Below are 19,188 nucleotides of genomic sequence, written 5' to 3' on the forward strand. Positions count from 1 at the left end.
TTTTTGGCCATATACTACATCAGGGGCAAGCTGCGCCCGTCACCAAGTGCATTTAACCAGCAATAGTGTGGTTATTTTTTGGCCATATCCCAGTCTAATTCTGTCACTAAATCCATACCGGTCACCCAGCGCCTAAATACTAGGCCTCAAATTTATATCCCGCTAAATCTCTCGTTACCGCTGTCCTGTTTTGGCTGGGAAAGTTATTTAGTGTCCGTCAAAGCACATTTTTTGTTCTGGGTTGAAATACAATTCCCAATTTAGCAATTTCATAATTTAGTGGTTTCTGCTATATCAGAGCTATTTGAAATCTATCCCTAAAAGGGTATATAATATTCAAGGTGCACATAGGGTCATTCAGAATAACTTCACACACCCGCTACTGTGCATTTCCAAGTCTAATTCTGTCACTAAATCCATACCTGTCACCCAGCGCCTAAATACTAGGCCTCAAATTTATATCCAGCTAAATTTGAATATAATACATTGGGCCAAATAATATTTTTGTTGTTGTGGTGAACGATAACAATGAGGAAAACATCTAGTAAGGGACGCGGACATGGTCGTGGTGGTGTTGGTGGACCCTCTGGTGCTGGGAGAGGACGTGGCCGTTCTGCCACATCCACACGTCCTAGTGTACCAACTACCTCAGGTCCCAGTAGCCGCCAGAATTTACAGCGATATATGGTGGGGCCCAATGCCGTTCTAAGGATGGTAAGGCCTGAGCAGGTACAGGCATTAGTCAATTGGGTGGCCGACAGTGGATCCAGCACGTTCACATTATCTCCCACCCAGTCTTCTGCAGAAAGCGCACAGATGGCGCTGGAAAACCAACCCCATCAGTCTGTCACATCACCCCCATGCATACCAGGGAAACTGTCTCAGCCTCAAGTTATGCAGCAGTCTCTTATGCTGTTTGAAGACTCCGCTGGCAGGGTTTCCCAAGGGCATCCACCTAGCCCTTCCCCAGCGGTGGAAGACATAGAATGCACTGACGCACAACCACTTATGTTTCCTGATGATGAGGACATGGGAATACCACCTCAGCATGTCTCTGATGATGACGAAACACAGGTGCCAACTGCTGCGTCTTTCTGCAGTGTGCAGACTGAACAGGAGGTCAGGGATCAAGACTGGGTGGAAGACGATGCAGGGGACGATGAGGTCCTAGACCCCACATGGAATGAAGGTCGTGCCACTGACTTTCACAGTTCGGAGGAAGAGGCAGTGGTGAGACCGAGCCAACAGCGTAGCAAAAGAGGGAGCAGTGGGCAAAAGCAGAACACCCGCCGCCAAGAGACTCCGCCTGCTACTGACCGCCGCCATCTGGGACCGAGCACCCCAAAGGCAGCTTCAAGGAGTTCCCTGGCATGGCACTTCTTCAAACAATGTGCTGACGACAAGACCCGAGTGGTTTGCACGCTGTGCCATCAGAGCCTGAAGCGAGGCATTAACGTTCTGAACCTGAGCACAACCTGCATGACCAGGCACCTGCATGCAAAGCATGAACTGCAGTGGAGTAAACACCCTAAAACCAAGGAAGTAACTCAGGCTCCCCCTGCTACCTCTTCTGCTGCTGCCGCCTCGGCCTCTTCTGCTGCTGCCGCCACCTCGGCCTCTTCCTCCGCCTCTGGAGGAACGTTGGCACCTGCCGCCCAGCAAACAGGGGATGTACCACCAACACCACCACCACCACCTCCGTCACCAAGCGTCTCAACCATGTCACACGCCAGCGTTCAGCTCTCCATCTCACAAACATTTGAGAGAAAGCGTAAATTCCCACCTAGCCACCCTCGATCCCTGGCCCTGAATGCCAGCATTTCTAAACTACTGGCCTATGAAATGCTGTCATTTAGGCTGGTGGACACAGACAGCTTCAAACAGCTCATGTCGCTTGCTGTCCCACAGTATGTTGTTCCCAGCCGCCACTACTTCTCCAAGAGAGCCGTGCCTTCACTGCACAACCAAGTATCCGATAAAATCAAGTGTGCACTGCGCAACGCCATCTGTAGCAAGGTCCACCTAACCACAGATACGTGGACCAGTAAGCACGGCCAGGGACGCTATATCTCCCTAACTGCACACTGGGTAAATGTAGTGGCAGCTGGGCCCCAGGCGGAGAGCTGTTTGGCGCACGTCCTTCCGCCGCCAAGGATCGCAGGGCAACATTCTTTGCCTCCTGTTGCCACCTCCTCCTTCTCGGCTTCCTCCTCCTCTTCTTCCACCTGCTCATCCAGTCAGCCACACACCTTCACCACCAACTTCAGCACAGCCCGGGGTAAACGTCAGCAGGCCATTCTGAAACTCATATGTTTGGGGGACAGGCCCCACACCGCACAGGAGTTGTGGCGGGGTATAGAACAACAGACCGACGAGTGGTTGCTGCCGGTGAGCCTCAAGCCCGGCCTGGTGGTGTGTGATAATGGGCGAAATCTCGTTGCAGCTCTGGGACTAGCCAATTTGACGCACATCCCTTGCTTGGCGCATGTGCTGAATTTGGTGGTGCAGAAGTTCATTCACAACTACCCCGACATGTCAGAGCTGCTGCATAAAGTGCGGGCCGTCTGTTCGCGCTTCCGGCGTTCACATCCTGCTGCTGCTCGCCTGTCTGCGCTACAGCGTAACTTCGGCCTTCCCGCTCACCGCCTCATATGCGACGTGCCCACCAGGTGGAACTCCACCTTGCACATGCTGGACAGACTGTGCGAGCAGCAGCAGGCCATAGTGGAGTTTCAGCTGCAGCACGCACGGGTCAGTCGCACTACAGAACAGCACCACTTCACCACCAATGACTGGGCCTCCATGCGAGACCTGTGTGCCCTGTTGCGCTGTTTCGAGTACTCCACCAACATGGCCAGTGGCGATGACGCCGTTATCAGCGTTACAATACCACTTCTATGTCTCCTTGAGAAAACACTTAGGGCGATGATGCAAGAGGAGGTGGCCCAGGAGGAGGAGGAGGAGGAAGAGGGGTCATTTTTAGCACTTTCAGGCCAGTCTCTTCGAAGTGACTCAGAGGGAGGTTTTTGGCAACAGCAGAGGCCAGGTACAAATGTGGCCAGACAGGGCCCACTACTGGAGGACGAGGAGGACGAGGATGAGGAGGAGGTGGAGGAGGATGAGGATGAAGCATGGTCACAGCGGGGTGGCACCCAACGCAGCTCGGGTCCATCACTGGTGCGTGGCTGGGGGGAAAGGCAGGACGATGACGATACGCCTCCCACAGAGGACAGCTTGTCCTTACCCCTGGGCAGCCTGGCACACATGAGCGACTACATGCTGCAGTGCCTGCGCAACGACAGCAGAGTTGCCCACATTTTAACCTGTGCGGACTACTGGGTTGCCACCCTGCTGGATCCACGCTACAAAGACAATGTGCCCACCTTACTTCCTGCACTGGAGCGTGATAGGAAGATGCGCGAGTACAAGCGCACGTTGGTAGACGCGCTACTGAGAGCATTCCCAAATGTGACAGGGGAACAAGTGGAAGCCCAAGGCCAAGGCAGAGGAGGAGCAAGAGGTCGCCAAGGCAGCTGTGTCAATGCCAGCTCCTTTGAGGGCAGGGTTAGCATGGCAGAGATGTGGAAAACTTTTGTCAACACGCCACAGCTAACTGCACCACCATCTGATACGCAACGTGTTAGCAGGAGGCAACATTTCACTAACATGGTGGAACAGTACATGTGCACACCCCTCCACGTACTGACTGATGGTTCGGCCCCATTCAACTTCTGGGTCTCTAAATTGTCCACGTGGCCAGAGCTAGCCTTTTATGCCTTGGAGGTGCTGGCCTGCCCGGCGGCCAGCGTTTTGTCTGAACGTGTATTCAGCACGGCAGGGGGCGTCATTACAGACAAACGCAGCCGCCTGTCTACAGCCAATGTGGACAAGCTGACGTTCATAAAAATGAACCAGGCATGGATCCCACAGGATCTGTCCGTCCCTTGTCCAGATTAGACATTAACTACCTCCCCTTAACCATATATTATTGGACTCCAGGGCACTTCCTCATTCAATCCTATTTTTATTTTCATTTTACCATTATATTGCGAGGCTACCCAAAGTTGAATGAACCTCTCCTCTGTCTGGGTGCCGGGGCCTAAATATATGCCAATGGACTGTTCCAATGTTGGGTGACGTGAAGCCTGATTCTCTGCTATGACATGCAGACTGATTCTCTGCTGACATGAAGCCAGATTGTCTGTTACGGGACCTCTCTCCTCTGCCTGGGTGCTGGGCCTAAATATATGACAATGGACTGTTGCAGTGGTGGCTGACGTGAAGCCTGATTCTCTGCTATGACATGCAGACTGATTCTCTGCTGACATGAAGCCAGATTCTCTGTTACGGGACCTCTCTCCTCTGCCTGGGTGCTGGACCTAAATATATGCCAATGGACTGTTGCAGTGGTGGCTGACGTGAAGCCTCATTCTCTGCTATTTATTCAACAGACTTTGCTTTTTTTTTTAAATAAATAGAATAATTATAATACCTGATAATTATTATAATTATTCTATTTATAAAAAAAAAAGCAAAGTAATATAATCGCATAGCGAATTAAACTTAGCTGTCTCTATAGTAAACTTTCCTATATCATTGCTAGAATTAGCGAAGTTGATGAATAGGTAGCTAAAACGAAGATGCAGAATACTTCGTTATCTTCATTTTGTGGAATATAACGAATATATTCGTTATCTTCGTTTTGTGGAATATAACAAATATATTCGTCATATTCGCTAATTCTACCAAGCCATTGAAGCCAACCATATAGTAAACCAGGTCCAAGTTGAAATCGCCATGCGATTAATATAACTCGAAGTAATCGCATGGCGATTTCAACTTAGTAATGCTATATTCCATGCTCATGGAGCGTCCCCATCACCATGGGAACGACTCCATATACTAGAATGTACTGTCGGATTTGAGAATTACGTTGAAATCGCAATTCGATTATTTCAAGTTATAATAATCGAATTGCGATTTCAACTTAGCACTGCTATATTCCATATTAGGATAAAATTAACGAATATGGAATATAGCAGTGTTAAGTTGAAATCGCAATTCGATTATTATAACTTGAAATAATCGAATTGCGATTTCAACGTAATTCTCAAATCCGACAGTACATTCTAGTATATGGAGACGTTCCCATGGTGATGGGGACGCTCCATGAGCACGGAAGTCGGCAGAAGCGGCAACGGGCACTGACTGGAGCAGCCAGGAAGGCAGGAATCCAAAGGACAGGTAAGAACAACTTTAGGGAAGTGGGAAAGGAAAAAATATAACAATAAAAAAAAAAAAATAAGAATATTCAAAATATCAAAGTTATAGCACTATATTCGAAATATTCGCGAATTAGCAAAGTGCCGATATTCGCTAAAAAAATTCGATATTCGAATATTCGCGCTCAACACTACTTGTTATAGACCCAAAAGTCCTTTTAAGGACTATTGTGTGTGACAGCAATATATATTTTGAGCGCAAACTGCACTAAATTGCTAAAACTTATTAGAGACCCAAAAGTTCTTTCAAGGACTATTGTGTGTGGCAGCAAAATATATTTTTAGGGCAACCTGCACTAAATAGCTTGCAATTGTTTGGCCGCGGCAGACAGCGACATTATCTGCGCTACATCTCCTGTCTAACGTGTGCACAGCCTAAAAATATCTGTGACATCCAGTGTCTGCTGCAGACAGTTAAATTGCCTGCGCTACATCTCCTGTATAACATTTGCGTATCCGAAATATCAGTGACATTCAGTCTAATTTTTTTGCTGCTAGTGTCAGCGACTATACCTGCACTACATTTCCTGTTTAACGTTAGCCCATCCAAAATATCAGTGATATTCAGTGTAATTTGTTTTCAACGCTGGTGACAGCGACATTATCTGCGCTACATCTCCTCTGTAACGTGTGCACAGCCTAAAAATATCTGTGACATCCAGTGTACTTTTTCTGTAGATAGTGTCCGCTGTGGACAGTTACATTACCTGCGCTACATCTCCTGTATAAGGTTTGCGTATCCGAAATATCAGTGACATTAAGGCCTCATGCACACAACAGTATTTTTTCACGGTCCGCAAAAACGGGGTCCGTAGGTCCGTGATCCGTGACCGTTTTTTCGTCCGTGGGTCTTCCTTGATTTTTGGAGGATCCACGGACATGAAAAAAAAAATAGTTTTCGTGTCCGCCTGGCCGTGCGGAGCCAAACGGATCCGTCCTGAATTACAATGCAAGTCAATGGGAACGGATCCGTTTGACGTTGACACAATATGGTGCAATTGCAAACGGATCCGTCCCCCATTGACTTTTAATGTAAAGTCAGGAGTCCCTTTTATACCATCGGAATATTCTCCAATCCGATGGTGTAGCGGAGAGGCAGGGTGAAGTGCAGTATCTCCGCTGGTAGACAGGAACAATCAGAATGAAATGCAGGTAGCGTGTATAAATCCCATCCCTCCAAGAACTAGACGACACATAGCTTGGAGGTGAACTGCTTGGCTGCTAGCTTGCAGCCCTTTTTATTACATGCTCCCCTGAAGGAGAGGGACACACACATTATCATACATTACCCGATAACATTGTAGTTACAACCCACACATATTCCTCCCCTCTGTCTAGGAGATAATTGAATCAATCACTGTATCTCCCCCATTATCTCCTAAACTGAAAAGTTACTACACAATGGGACAATAGAAACACACCCAGCATGGTACAAATGAATCCATTAAGCCCAGAAACAGGGAAATAACATGCAATATGCCCAAGTTCTGTATTTAAAGGGCCAAATCGCCCAGGGCCCATAGTCACAGGGATTGTCACGGATACAGTCCAACAGTTCTCAATGTGGCTGGATTTGCCACAGATGGTATATTTTAACTTGAAGCGTCCCCATCACCATGGGAACGCCTCTATGTTAGAATATACTGTCGGATATGAGTTAGATCGTGAAACTCAGATCCGACAGTATATTCTAACACAGAGGCGTTCCCATGGTGATGGGGACGCTTCAGGTTAGAATATACTAAAAAACTGTGTACATGACTGCCCCCTGTTGCCTGGCAGGTGCTGCCAGGCAGCAGGGGGAAGACCCCCCCCCCTGTTTTTAACTCATTGGTGGCCAGTGCGGCCGGGCCCCCCCCCTCCCTCCCCTGTAGTTAACTCGTTGGTAGCCAGTGGGCCCCCCTCCCTCCTCTGTAGTTAACTCGTTGGTGGCCAGCCCCCCCCCCTCCCTCCCCTGTAGTTAACTCATTGGTAGCCAGTGGGCCCCCCCCTCCCTCCCCTGTAGTTAACTCGTTGGTGGCCAGCCCCCCCCTCCCTCCCCTATAGTTAACTCATTGGTAGTCAGTGGGCCCCCCCTCCCTCCCCTGTAGTTAAGTCGTTGGTGGCCAGCCCCCCCTCCCTCTCCTGTAGTTAACTCATTGGTAGCCAGTGGGCCCCCCCTCCCTCCCCTGTAGTTAACTTGTTGGTGGCCAGTGGGCCCTCTCCCCTCCCTCCCCCTCCTAATTAAAATCTCCCCCCCTATCTCTGGTGGCAGTGGAGAGTACCGATCGGAGTCCCAGTTTAATCGCTGGGGCTCCGATCGGTAACCATGGCAACCAGGACGCTACTTGCAGTCCTAGTTGCCATGGTTACTTAGCAATTTGTAGAAGCATCATACTTACCTGCGAGCTGCGATGTCTGTGACCGGCCGGGAGCTCCTCCTACTGGTAAGTGACAGATCATTAGGCAATGCACCGCACAGACCTGTCACTTACCAGTAGGAGGAGCTCCCGGCCGGACACAGACATCGCAGCTCGCAGGTAAGTATAATGCTTCTACAAATTGCTATGTAACCATGGCAACCGGGACTGCAGTAGCGTCCTGGTTGCCATGGTTACCGATTGGAGCCCCAGCGATTAAACTGGGACTCCGATCGGTACTCTCCACTGCCACCAATGATGGGGGGAGATTTTAATTAGGAGGGGAGAGGGCCCACTGGCCACCAACGAGTTAACTACAGGGGAGGAAGGGGGGGCCCACTGGCCACCAACGAATTAACTACAGGGGAGGGAGGGGGGGCCCACTGGCTACCAATGAGTTAACTACAGGGGAGGGAGGGGGGGGCCCACTGGCTACCAACGAGTTAACTACAGGGGAGGGAGGGGGGGGGGGCTGGATACCAACGAGTTAACTACAGGGGAGGGGGGGGGCCCACTGGCTACCAATGAGTTAACTACAGGTGAGGGAGGGGAGGGGGCGGCCGCACTGGCCACCAATGTGTTAACTACAGGGGGGGAGGGGGGGCGCCTGCCCCCTGCTGCCTGGCAGCACCTGCCAGGCAGCAGGGGGCAGTCATGTACACAGTTCTTTTAGTATATTCTAACCTGAAGCGTCCCCATCACTATGGGAACGCCTCTGTGTTAGAATATACTGTAGGATCTGAGTTTTCACGAAGTGAAAACTCAGCTCTGAAAAAGCTTTTATGCAGACGGATCTTCGGATCCGTCTGTATGAAAGTAACCTACGGCCACGGATCACGGACACGGATGCCAATCTTGTGTGCATCCGTGTTCTTTCATGGACCCATTGACTTGAATGGGTCCGTAAACCGTTGTCCGTCAAAAAAATAGGACAGGTCCTATTTTTTGGACGGACAGGATACACGGATCACGGTCTCGGCTGCAAAACGGTGCATTTTCCGATTTTTCCACGGACCCATTGAAAGTCAATGGGTCCGCGAAAAAAAACGGAAAACGGCACAACGGCCACGGATGCACACAACGGTCGTGTGCATGAGGCCTAAGTCGAATTTTTTTATTTTTTTGCTGCTGGCGACAGCAACATTACTTGCGTTATACCTCCTGTATAACGTTTGTGCATCCTAAATATCAGTGACATTAATTCAGTGTAATTTTTTATTAGACGGTGGTGACAGCGACATTACTTGCGCTATACCTCCTGTTTAACATGTGCATATCCTAAATATCAATGACATTCATTCAGTGTAATTTTTTATTAGCCGGTGGTGACAATGACATTACTTGCGCTATACCTCCTGTTTAACGTGTGCACATCCTAAAAATATCTGTGACATTCTGTTTACTTTATTTGTGCATACACTTACAAAAACACTAATTGCAGGTAACTTACTGGCCCTGGGCGCGGTGAAACTGTGCCTGCTGCCAGAGCACAAGAAACACACTCATCCACGATACTTAGCTTCATGTCCCAGTTTGCAGGGCGGCGCAGGACATCACTCTCGAAGTCAGACCAGTGCGACCAGGTGGTCGGTTGGATTGCAGCAGATAATGCTTCCAGTCGGTTAAGCACCACCCTGTCTTCCACAAAGTCCAGTCTCAGTAGCCAAGAGTCTGGTCAACAGAATCCAACCACCATGGAGAGTCTTGGCAAGCAAGTGATGCCACACTCAGATATTCCAAAGAGCTGTTTTCATTGCCATTCCTGAAGAGGGACATGAGGAGATCTTGTGCCCTGATTCCCAAACTCTGGAGCATCCACAGTCAGAAGATGACGGTGGGGAATGGCAATTAGTATTTCACAAGGTGGATGATGATGATGAGTCACAGTTGCCAATAAGTTAACTGCAATTAGTGTCTCAAGAGGTTCATGATAAGGATAAGACACAGTTGTCAATAACTGAGGTTATTAGGTCAACAAGTTAGGAAGATGACCAGAGGGAGGAAGTGGAAGAGGAGATGCTGGACGATGAAGTCACTGACCCAACTTGGGAAGGTGGCAAGCGAGGACAGCAGTACAGCGGGGGAGGGATCCGCTGCACCGCAACAGGCTGGAAGAGGCAGTGGGGTGGCAAAAGAGAGAAGGCGTGCCACACCAAACAGGCCCGCAAAGTCTGGTGCTTTTTTGAAGAAAGTGCGGACGATAAAAGAATTGTCATTTGCAACCTGTGCCGGACCAAAATGAGCAGGGGCGTGAACACTAGCAACCTCACCACCACCTGCATGGCATCAAAGCACCCTAATAGGAGGGCCGAATGCCTGGGTCCACAATCAGTGTCTGCGGGTCACACCACTGCCTCCTCTTCCCCTGTGTTACGTGCTGGCTAATCCCCTGTCCAAGATTAAGTCCCGGATGCCTCCCGCCACGCACCTGGACCTTTGCAAGCACCATCAGCTAGCACATCCACTTCTGTGTCCCAGCGCAGCGTACAGATGTCTATACCCCAGGCCTTTGAACGAAAGCGCAAATATCCAGCCACCCACCCACAGGCCATAGCACTAAATGCGCACCTTTCCAAATTGCTGGCCCAAGAAATGTTGCCATTTAGGCTTGTGGACACTGAGGCTTTCCGCATCCTGATGGCGGTGGCTGTCTTGCGTTACTCTGTCCCCAGCGGCCAATATTTTCATGGTGTGCAGTCCCAGCCTTACATCAGCATGTGTCCCGTAACATCACCTGAGCCCTGACCAACGCAGTTATTGGGAAGGTCCACTTAACAACTGACTCATGGACAAGTGCTTTTGGCCAGGGAGCCTACATTTTCCTGACGGCACACTGGGTAAACGTTGTGATGGCCGGGAGCGAGTTGTACCCTGGGATGGCACAGGTGCTACCGACGCCAAGGATTGCGGGCCCTACTACCAACAGGGTTTCTGCCACCACCTACGTTAGTGGCTGCAACCCCTCCTTCTCCTCTTATTCCTCCTCCTCCACTTTCACCTCTGAATTATCATCTTGCAGCACCAGTCAGACATCAGTCAGTAGCAGTGTAGCACTGCAGTGGGGAAGCGGCAACCTATAACCAGGCATGGTTGTGTCTGATAATGGCCATAACTTAGTAGTGGGTTTGAAGCTCGGCACAAGTTCACACACATCCCATGCCTAGCCCACGTGTCAACCTGGTGGTTCAGCACTTTTTCAAAACCTACCCCAATTTGCCTGAGTTACTGGTGAAGTTGTGCCGCCTATGTGCCTATTTCCGCAAGTCATTGCCAGATTCCGCTTGTCTGGCAACGCTACAGCAGCACTTGCAATTGCTAGCTCACCGACTGTTATGCGAGGTGAGCACGCTCTGGAACTCCACGTTCCACATGTTGGCCAGGCATTGTGAGCAGCAGAGGGCAGTCGTGGAATACCAGCTGCAACATGGTCGTCGACTTTCCAGTCAGCTTCCACTCTTCACAAGTGACGAGTGGGCATTGATGTCTGACCTCTGTGAGGTTTTACACAACTTTGAGGAATCAACACAGATAGTAAGCAGCGATAACGCCATTATCAGTGTAACCAGTCCCACTTCTTTGTCTACTCAAATGCTCGTGTCACGGTGGGGAGTGGGGGAAACTCCCCACCGTACGATGTTGGAAACTTGGGAAAAGGGAGCTAGTCACCTCCTATAACGTCCCTAATCCACTCCCTAACTCCTCACCGTATGAGCGGACCTGGATGGTAGGACGGCTCATACCCAGGAAACCTAGGACCCTGAGTCGCCCTAATAATCCCTCACTTAGTAGCAGGGGAGAGATGACCTGTTCTTCCACGACACAAAAGCACAGGAGTCTCCACCGACCTAGCAGCAAATACGGGAAAGAAAGAAAAGCCAAGTGGAACGGCAGGTAAGTATCCAGTGGCGGGGATAACCACTGAACCAAGAACCCCGGAATTCATTGTAACTTGCCTGTCGCAGCTGCTGGACAGCACAATAGAAGACCACACCAAGGTGAACTGGTACCCATGCATCCGAACACAATACCGCACTGCACATACTAACACACATAGGAACTAGCACTCTATCAACAGCTCACTGACTTGACTTTTGGTTCCCCCTCCGGGGAACCTAGAGACCCCCTTCCGGAGGAACAACAGACAGGGAAATGCCTTGCATTCATGCTGGACATAAAACACCAACAGACCAGACATGAAACAACAACAAGACGTACACCACACCCTGAGCATAAACCCACGCCAAACATCAACACAGGTAAGGTAGGGAACATGAAAGATGCATAAGAAAGACATCGCTGAAGACATCGATGTCTCACTAGGTGGCCTAAAGGACTGGTCAGATGGAACACCCTGGACTGCAGCAGAGCTCCAACACAAACGACAGCAGAAGTACAACGCACCCCAGCCAGGGAGCCCCAGGAGATAAAACCCTAGTGGCCACACCCAGCCAGGAAGTTAACCCCTCAAGCACCAGACAGGGGAGAAACCAGCAGAAGGAGAAAAAAATACATACAAGCCGACATCAACGCGTTGCCCCTGGCAACCGGCATTCACGGCAACGAGTCACGCGCACAACACAGAGGCCGTGACACTCCCACCCCTCAAACCCCTCCCAACTGAAAAAGGGGAAACTAAACACCCAAAACAACAGAGGGGGGGGGAGTGGCAGAATCAGTGTCAGTGCCAAAGAGTCTCCCCAACACCGCCGTCAGCACCCCAGAACTACCAACTAGAAACCAGGAGAAGGGGAGAAAAGCACATACAAGCCGACATCAACGCATTGCCCCTGGCAACCGGCATGCACAGCAAAGTGTCACGCGCACAACACCAAGGCCGTGACAGCTTGCTGCTCACAATTAAGGCTGAAGCTTTGCATGTGGAAGAGGAGGAAATGGGGGAAGACAGTACATAGGGTGATAGCCAGACCACCCTTAGTTCGTCTTCTCAGCACGAATTGGATGATGATTAGAAAAGCAGGAGACGGTTGCCTCCTCTACAGAGTAGTACCCATGGAAGTTTTATTCCATCTGTTCAGCGTGGATGAGTAGAAGAGGAGGAAGAGAATGAGGAGATTGAGAGTCATCCTCCTGATGAGGACAGCAAAGTCTTGTCTGTTGGGACTCTGGCACACATGGTTGACTTTATGTTAGGCTGCCTTTTCCGTCAACCTCACGTTGTACGCATTTTGGCCAACACCGATTACTAGTTGTTTACCCTTCTCGACCCCCGCTACTAAGAGAACTTCTTATCTCTCATTCCTGTGATGGAGAGGACGAGCAAAATTGTGCAATCCCAGAAGGTCCTTGTGGAAAAATTGCTCCAAAAAATTCCAGCTGACAACGCTGGCTGCAGAGTACATAGTTCCTTGGCCAATCAAGGAGGGGAGACAAGGGGAATACACAGCAGTTCCATCAGAGGCAGGGAAACACTCTCCAAGGCCAGGGACAGTTTTATGACACACTGGTTTTATGATACCCCGCCAGCACCCTCAACCTGATGCGTGACCTAGTGTCACAAGGAGGGAAAATTTTTGGAAGATGGTGAAGGAGTACGTAGCAGACGGTGTCAGTGTCCTCAGTGATCCCTCTGTGCCTTACAACTATTGGGTGTCCAAGCTGGACACATAGCACTAATTGGCGCTCTATGCCTTGGAGGTGCTGGCCTGCCCCGCCGCCAGCGTATTGTGAGAGAGCTGGGGGCATAATAACTGAAAATGCTGACCGATTGACTCTTATAAAAATGAACAAGGCCTGGATTGCCCCTGACTTCTCTACTCCACCAGAGGAAAGTGGCTGAACATAAAGGCACTCTAAATGTGGCTTTTATGGTTTATTGAATACACTGTATTCCTATGAAACCCTTCCACCCTAAAAAGGGTATATGGTTCAATCTCCCTTTTCTCATCCTCCTCCTCCATCATATCAACATGCTTATTAGGTTGCCCTCACTCCTACTGTTTTAGAGGATCAGCTCAGCAGCAGGCCCTCACCCATAATGTTTTAGAGGGTCACCAGCAGGCCCTCGCCCATAATGTTTTTGAGGGTCACCAGCAGGCCTTCAGCCATAATGTTTTAGAGCATCACCAGTAGGCCCTCGCCCATAATGCTTTTGAGGGCGACCAGCAGGCCCTTGCCCATAATGTTTTAGAGGGTCGCCAGCAGGCCCTTGTTCTTAATGTTTTAGAGGGTCACCAGCAGGCCCTCGCCCCTATTGTTTTAGATGGTCAGATCAGCAGCAGGCACTAGCCCCTAATGTTTTAGAGGGTCAGCTCAGCAGCAGACCCCCACCCATAATGTTTTAGAGGGTCAGCTCAGCAGCAGACCCTCACCCCTAATGTTTTAGATGGTCAGATCAGCAGCAGGCCCTCGCCCCTAATGTTTTAGATGGTCAGATCAGCAGGTCCTTGATCCAATAGTTTTTGAGGGTCCCCAGCAGGCCATCAATCATAATTTTTCAAGGGTGTGTATGATGCCCTCTTTTATGTGTAATAAAGGGTGTATTCTAGTGGCGGTTCCTTGTCATTTTTGGCAGCCCTTTCACTTAGTGCATAGGCTTTATGAATGTAGGAGTCCCACTACCTGAACAATTGTACCACAATGTGAATGAGGCCCTCCTTTATGTGATATGCAGGTTGTAACAGAGTGCCTTTTCCTTGTAATTTTTGGCAGCACTGATATATACAAAAGAATGCCCAAAATATTCCAAAAATATATTTTATTTAATTGTAGTAAGCATATCATGATTTATAAAATGTAGAGGAACTCATCTGTGGACTTCAGATAGAGAACAAAAACATACCATGAGACATCTCCTGATGAAGCTGAGGCGAAACGCGCGTCGAGGTTCCTAGCCTGTCCTGTGCCTGCTGCCTTTTACCCTCCATCATGTCTCATGGTATGTTTTTGTTCTCTATCTGAAGTCCACAGATGAGCTCCTCTACATCAGTACCAGGGTGATGACAATATGCATTATACTTCAGAATAGTAACATTATCTGGGCTACTATGTGTTGAATCACCCTGATATATATCATTGGCACACTTGACATGTTTTTCATCTTTTGGTGGGTAGCAGCGGCACTGGCCAGTGGATTGCGACATCCGGTTTCCTGCTGATTCTTCATATTTTCTTGTTATCTTGAATATTTTATAAATCATGATATGCTTACTACAATTAAATAAAATATATTTTTGGAATATTTTGGGCATTCTTTTGTTGTTTGTTTAACAACACTATAAGTTTATATGGTTTCTTATACCTTGCCCTGACTTACAGCTGTACATTGAGGCTTTCTTTTTTCGTTCTATACTTATATATACACAAGTATATATACAGGAACTAATGTTTCCTAACAGCTTTTCATCTAAAATCGATTTTATCTTTGGTTTTGTGCATATTATTGTCAGTCTGTAAAAGTGGTGTACTACTTGGACAATATCATTCCCAGCAGCGAGCTGGGAGTCCAAGATGCATCCAGATATCTTCCCCATGGTGTTCCCGAACAATTTAATGGGTGTTTCCATCAATTTCTGACCTTTTCATGTGAACCAGACACTCTCCCCTCTTCAGAGCAGGGGGTTCCTAGTTTAATGCTCGGGTTCTCCCATTGACATCCATTGTGCTCGGTGGCTCGGTAGAGCCCCCGAGCAACCCAAGGTGTTCTACTTAAGCACCCGAGTACTTTGGTGCTAGACCAGCACTAATGCCCACATATGTGCCCCCTCATAGTAGTTATGCCCATATAAGTGCCCCCTCACAGTAGTTATTCCATATTAGGTGCCCCCTCAAAGTAGTTATGCCAGATTAGGTGCCCCCTCACAGTAGTTATGGCAGATTAGGTTCCCCTATAAAGTAGTTATGGCAGATTAGGTGCCCCCTCACAGTAGTTATTCCAGATTAGATGCCCACTTTTGTGCCCCCTCACTCTAGTTGTGCCCCCTCCCCTTTTGCCTCCAGTCTGCAGCTTTATGAAAAAAAAATAACACATACTTACCTTCTTCCCTGATGATGCGCTCCCACACTAACATCGCACTGCTGGCTGTGCTGGAGGCCGATTCCCGGGATTTCAGCGCTCCTCCCACAGCCAGCAGCGCGATGTGCAGCCTGCAAAGGGAGCGCCAGAGCTCAAAAGAACAGTGAAGCAGGGAGCAGAGAGGACTCCCTTCTTCACTCTGGAAACCAACAGCCCGGAAGTGACAAGAACTGCCGGGTGAGTGCTCGCACCCCCACTTGCCTCTGCGCCCCCCTTGCCTCTGAGCCCGAGCGCATGTTTGAAGTGGGCTCTGCCGGGGCCCTGCATTGTCACTGTTAGGGCTGCAGCTATCGATTATTTTAGTAATCAAGTATTCTACCGATTAATCCAGCGATTAATCGAGTGCTCTAATAAGAATAAACTAATTAAAAGAACATTCTGTATAAAAACTCATCAGCCCCCCCTGCCATCAGTCTCCCCCCCCCCCAAGTGCCAACAGTTCCCCCTCTCTTGTGCCATTAGTTCCCTCTCCAGTGCCATCAGCTCCCCCCAAATGCAACCAGCTCCTCCCCCAATGCCACCAGCTCTCCCCATGCCATCAGCTCCCCCAATGCGATAAACTCCCCCCAGTGTCACCAGTTCCCCCTCTCCCCCTCCTAGAGATCAGTGCCTAGCTGCAGCACCAGTGAACTAAAATATCTTTCCTGTAGGGGTGCTGCTGATACTCCAGAAATCCACCATTCTCTTCTTCACGCGCTGCACTGGGACCTGACATCACATAGCATCAGGTCATAGTGCATGCTTACGTGCACTATGTCCTGACGATGTGTGTATGTCACAATCTAATGCAGCGCTGTGCGTGCAGGCGGGTGACCACAGAGTGTGAGTAATAGCAAGCTCTTCACTCACACTCCGTGGTCACATGGCACAAACAAATCATCGATGCAAAAAATGTGCATCAAGGATTTTTTTATATAGAGTTAATCAATTAATTTGAGTAATCAGAGTGCTTCCATTACATGTGAGTGCAGGGGGCCCCCTCCCCCCGCTGGGCCCAGTAGCACTCGAACCCCCTGGGAACCGCGATCGTTATGTCCTTGGAGATAAGGGTTATTAGATGACCGGCACAAAGTCAAAGTAAAAAAAGTATGATTCCTAAAGCTAGACAAATGTTAACCCTTTGTGACAGAACGGCTCAATATTTTTAATAAAGACCAATTGAAAAAATTATTTTTAGACCAAAGGGAGTAAAATGCAATAAAAAAAAAAATGCCTCCAAAGGTGTACATTACATAGCCTTTAATTCATTTTTATATTCAATTCACCAATCTATCTATATCCAAAGATGCCTGAATTTTAAACAATGCAAGCATCGAAATTGTGAAGAAATTCACTAATCTCTACAAGAAGCTCATGTCGAGCTATTTGTCTGCAGTGCTTTACATTATTCAACCTTGACAAGCTTTCAAATTTATTTCAAGCTATAAAAATGGACAAATGTTTGCCTGAAAATAAATGGACATCCGTCTGCCACCGGTATCTACTTCAGTTGAATCAATCCTCTGCACATTGCGTTTCATATATCATGTCACATAAATTTGGCTTAGTTAAAAACAGGGCTTTGACACTAACAAAATATGATTCCTCCTCTCTGGTCGGTATGTTCATTGATTTTGCATTTTAAAAATCTTAGTTGTTGATTCCACTATGGTATCACTATGCTGTTTTTTTTATTTTTTATTACACACTTGTATAGTTTATATTCCATTTTAATACTGAATGAATATTAACAAAAATAACAAATTAACAAAATAATTTTTGTTTTTCATCACCATATTCTAACCCCTGTAACTTTTGTGCAGAGCTGTTTGTAGCTTTTTTTGTAGGGTGATCTGTACTTTTCAATAATACTATTAGGAAGTGTGATTTTATACACTTTTTCTAAAATAATTTGAGGCGTTGAAGTGCCAAAAAGTGGTGAAATAGCCTTTTTTTTTTGTTCCTTTTGCATCATTCACCGTATGGGATTAATATTGTTATATTTTAATAGTACGGGTGTTGTTGCACGTAGAGATTCCCATCATGTGTATTTTTTTATTAGTTAAAGAGGAACTGAACTAAGTGTCATGTTCTGTAGAGCGGCGCCCAGGGATCTCACTGCACTTACTATTATCCCTGGGCGCCGCTCCGTTCTCCTGCTATGCCCTCCGGTATCTCCGGTCACTTGGTTATAGTAGGCGGAGACTTAGGGGACTTGGTTATAGTAGGCGGAGTCTGCCCTTGTTCTCCTGGGCATCTCCTTCTCCCAGGCTGTAGCGCTGGCCAATCGCAGGTTTTTTTCTCCCAGGCTGTGAGCTTTGCGCTGTGATTGGCCAGCGCTACAGACTAGACGCCCAGGAGAACAAGGGCAGTCTCCTCCTACTATAACCAAGTTACCGAACATACCGGAGGGCATAGCGGGAGAACGGAGGGGCGCCCTGGGATAATAGTAAGTGCAGTGAGATCCCTGGGCGCCGCTGTATATGTCATGATACTTAGATCATAATTTTTTGCCAGATGAAAGTTCCTCTTTAAGTATTTTGATTTTGGAGAAAGAGAGGTGATTTGAACTTTTATATATTTTTTATATTTTTAAAAACTGTTTGTTTGTGTAATACATTGCAAATGTTATGTACTGCAGTGCATTATACCTGTCAGTAAAAACACTCAGAGATGGCCTATTGGACCCTGCCTTTGGCTGACCATGAGGCTGCTTGGCTTAGTGTCATGACTTGAGATGTTGCTATATAAACGTTAATGCTGTTCCACTTTTTACATACTCTGTGAAATGTCAGAATAGTCCATAGGCTTGTGATAGGCCATCAATATCTGATCTGGGAGGGTCTGACACACCTCTACCCCAACAATTAGCTGTAACCGAGTAGCTCCAGTGCTAACTTCTGGAACTATACAGCTTTGTCTACTGTGTGGTGGATCAAGCTGGTTGTTTCAGCGCTGCTTTCATTGAAGTGTATGGGAGCCACACTGCAGTTACTAGGTCTGTCTACTACACAATGTATGGCGCTATATAGTTCCTGCGCTGGTTTCCTTCACTAAAGCTACATGGTAACAGTTGACGGTGAGGGTGCAGGGTGTTGGACTTTTACTGAGAATATGCTATTAATATAAAAATTTGGGAATGCTGCTTTAAAATGTTGCTTTAACCCCTTCATTATCACTTATTTGTACGTCATTATGTGTGAGAGGTTGTATAGCTGTTGCACTAAGCCCGCTCCATACATGAATAATACAGTCAGCACCCAGCCACAATCACCTGAATTGCCAATTATGCTGAACCTGGCTTTTAATCCCTCGCAGTTAGCTCAGGTCATTTAACCCCTCCCACTGCCTAACCCCTCAGATGCTGCAGTCAATAGCGATTATGGTATCTGTGGGGTTAGGCAAAGGGAGGGGGCTCTCCCTGCCTTCCAATTGGAGCCCCGCAGGAAATTACAGGATTGGTTACCATGACAGCCTGGGCCCTGCTAAAGATCCC

Source organism: Bufo gargarizans, chromosome 10, assembly GCF_014858855.1.
Source record: "Bufo gargarizans isolate SCDJY-AF-19 chromosome 10, ASM1485885v1, whole genome shotgun sequence".
In the NCBI taxonomy this organism is placed as follows: Eukaryota; Metazoa; Chordata; class Amphibia; order Anura; family Bufonidae; genus Bufo; species Bufo gargarizans.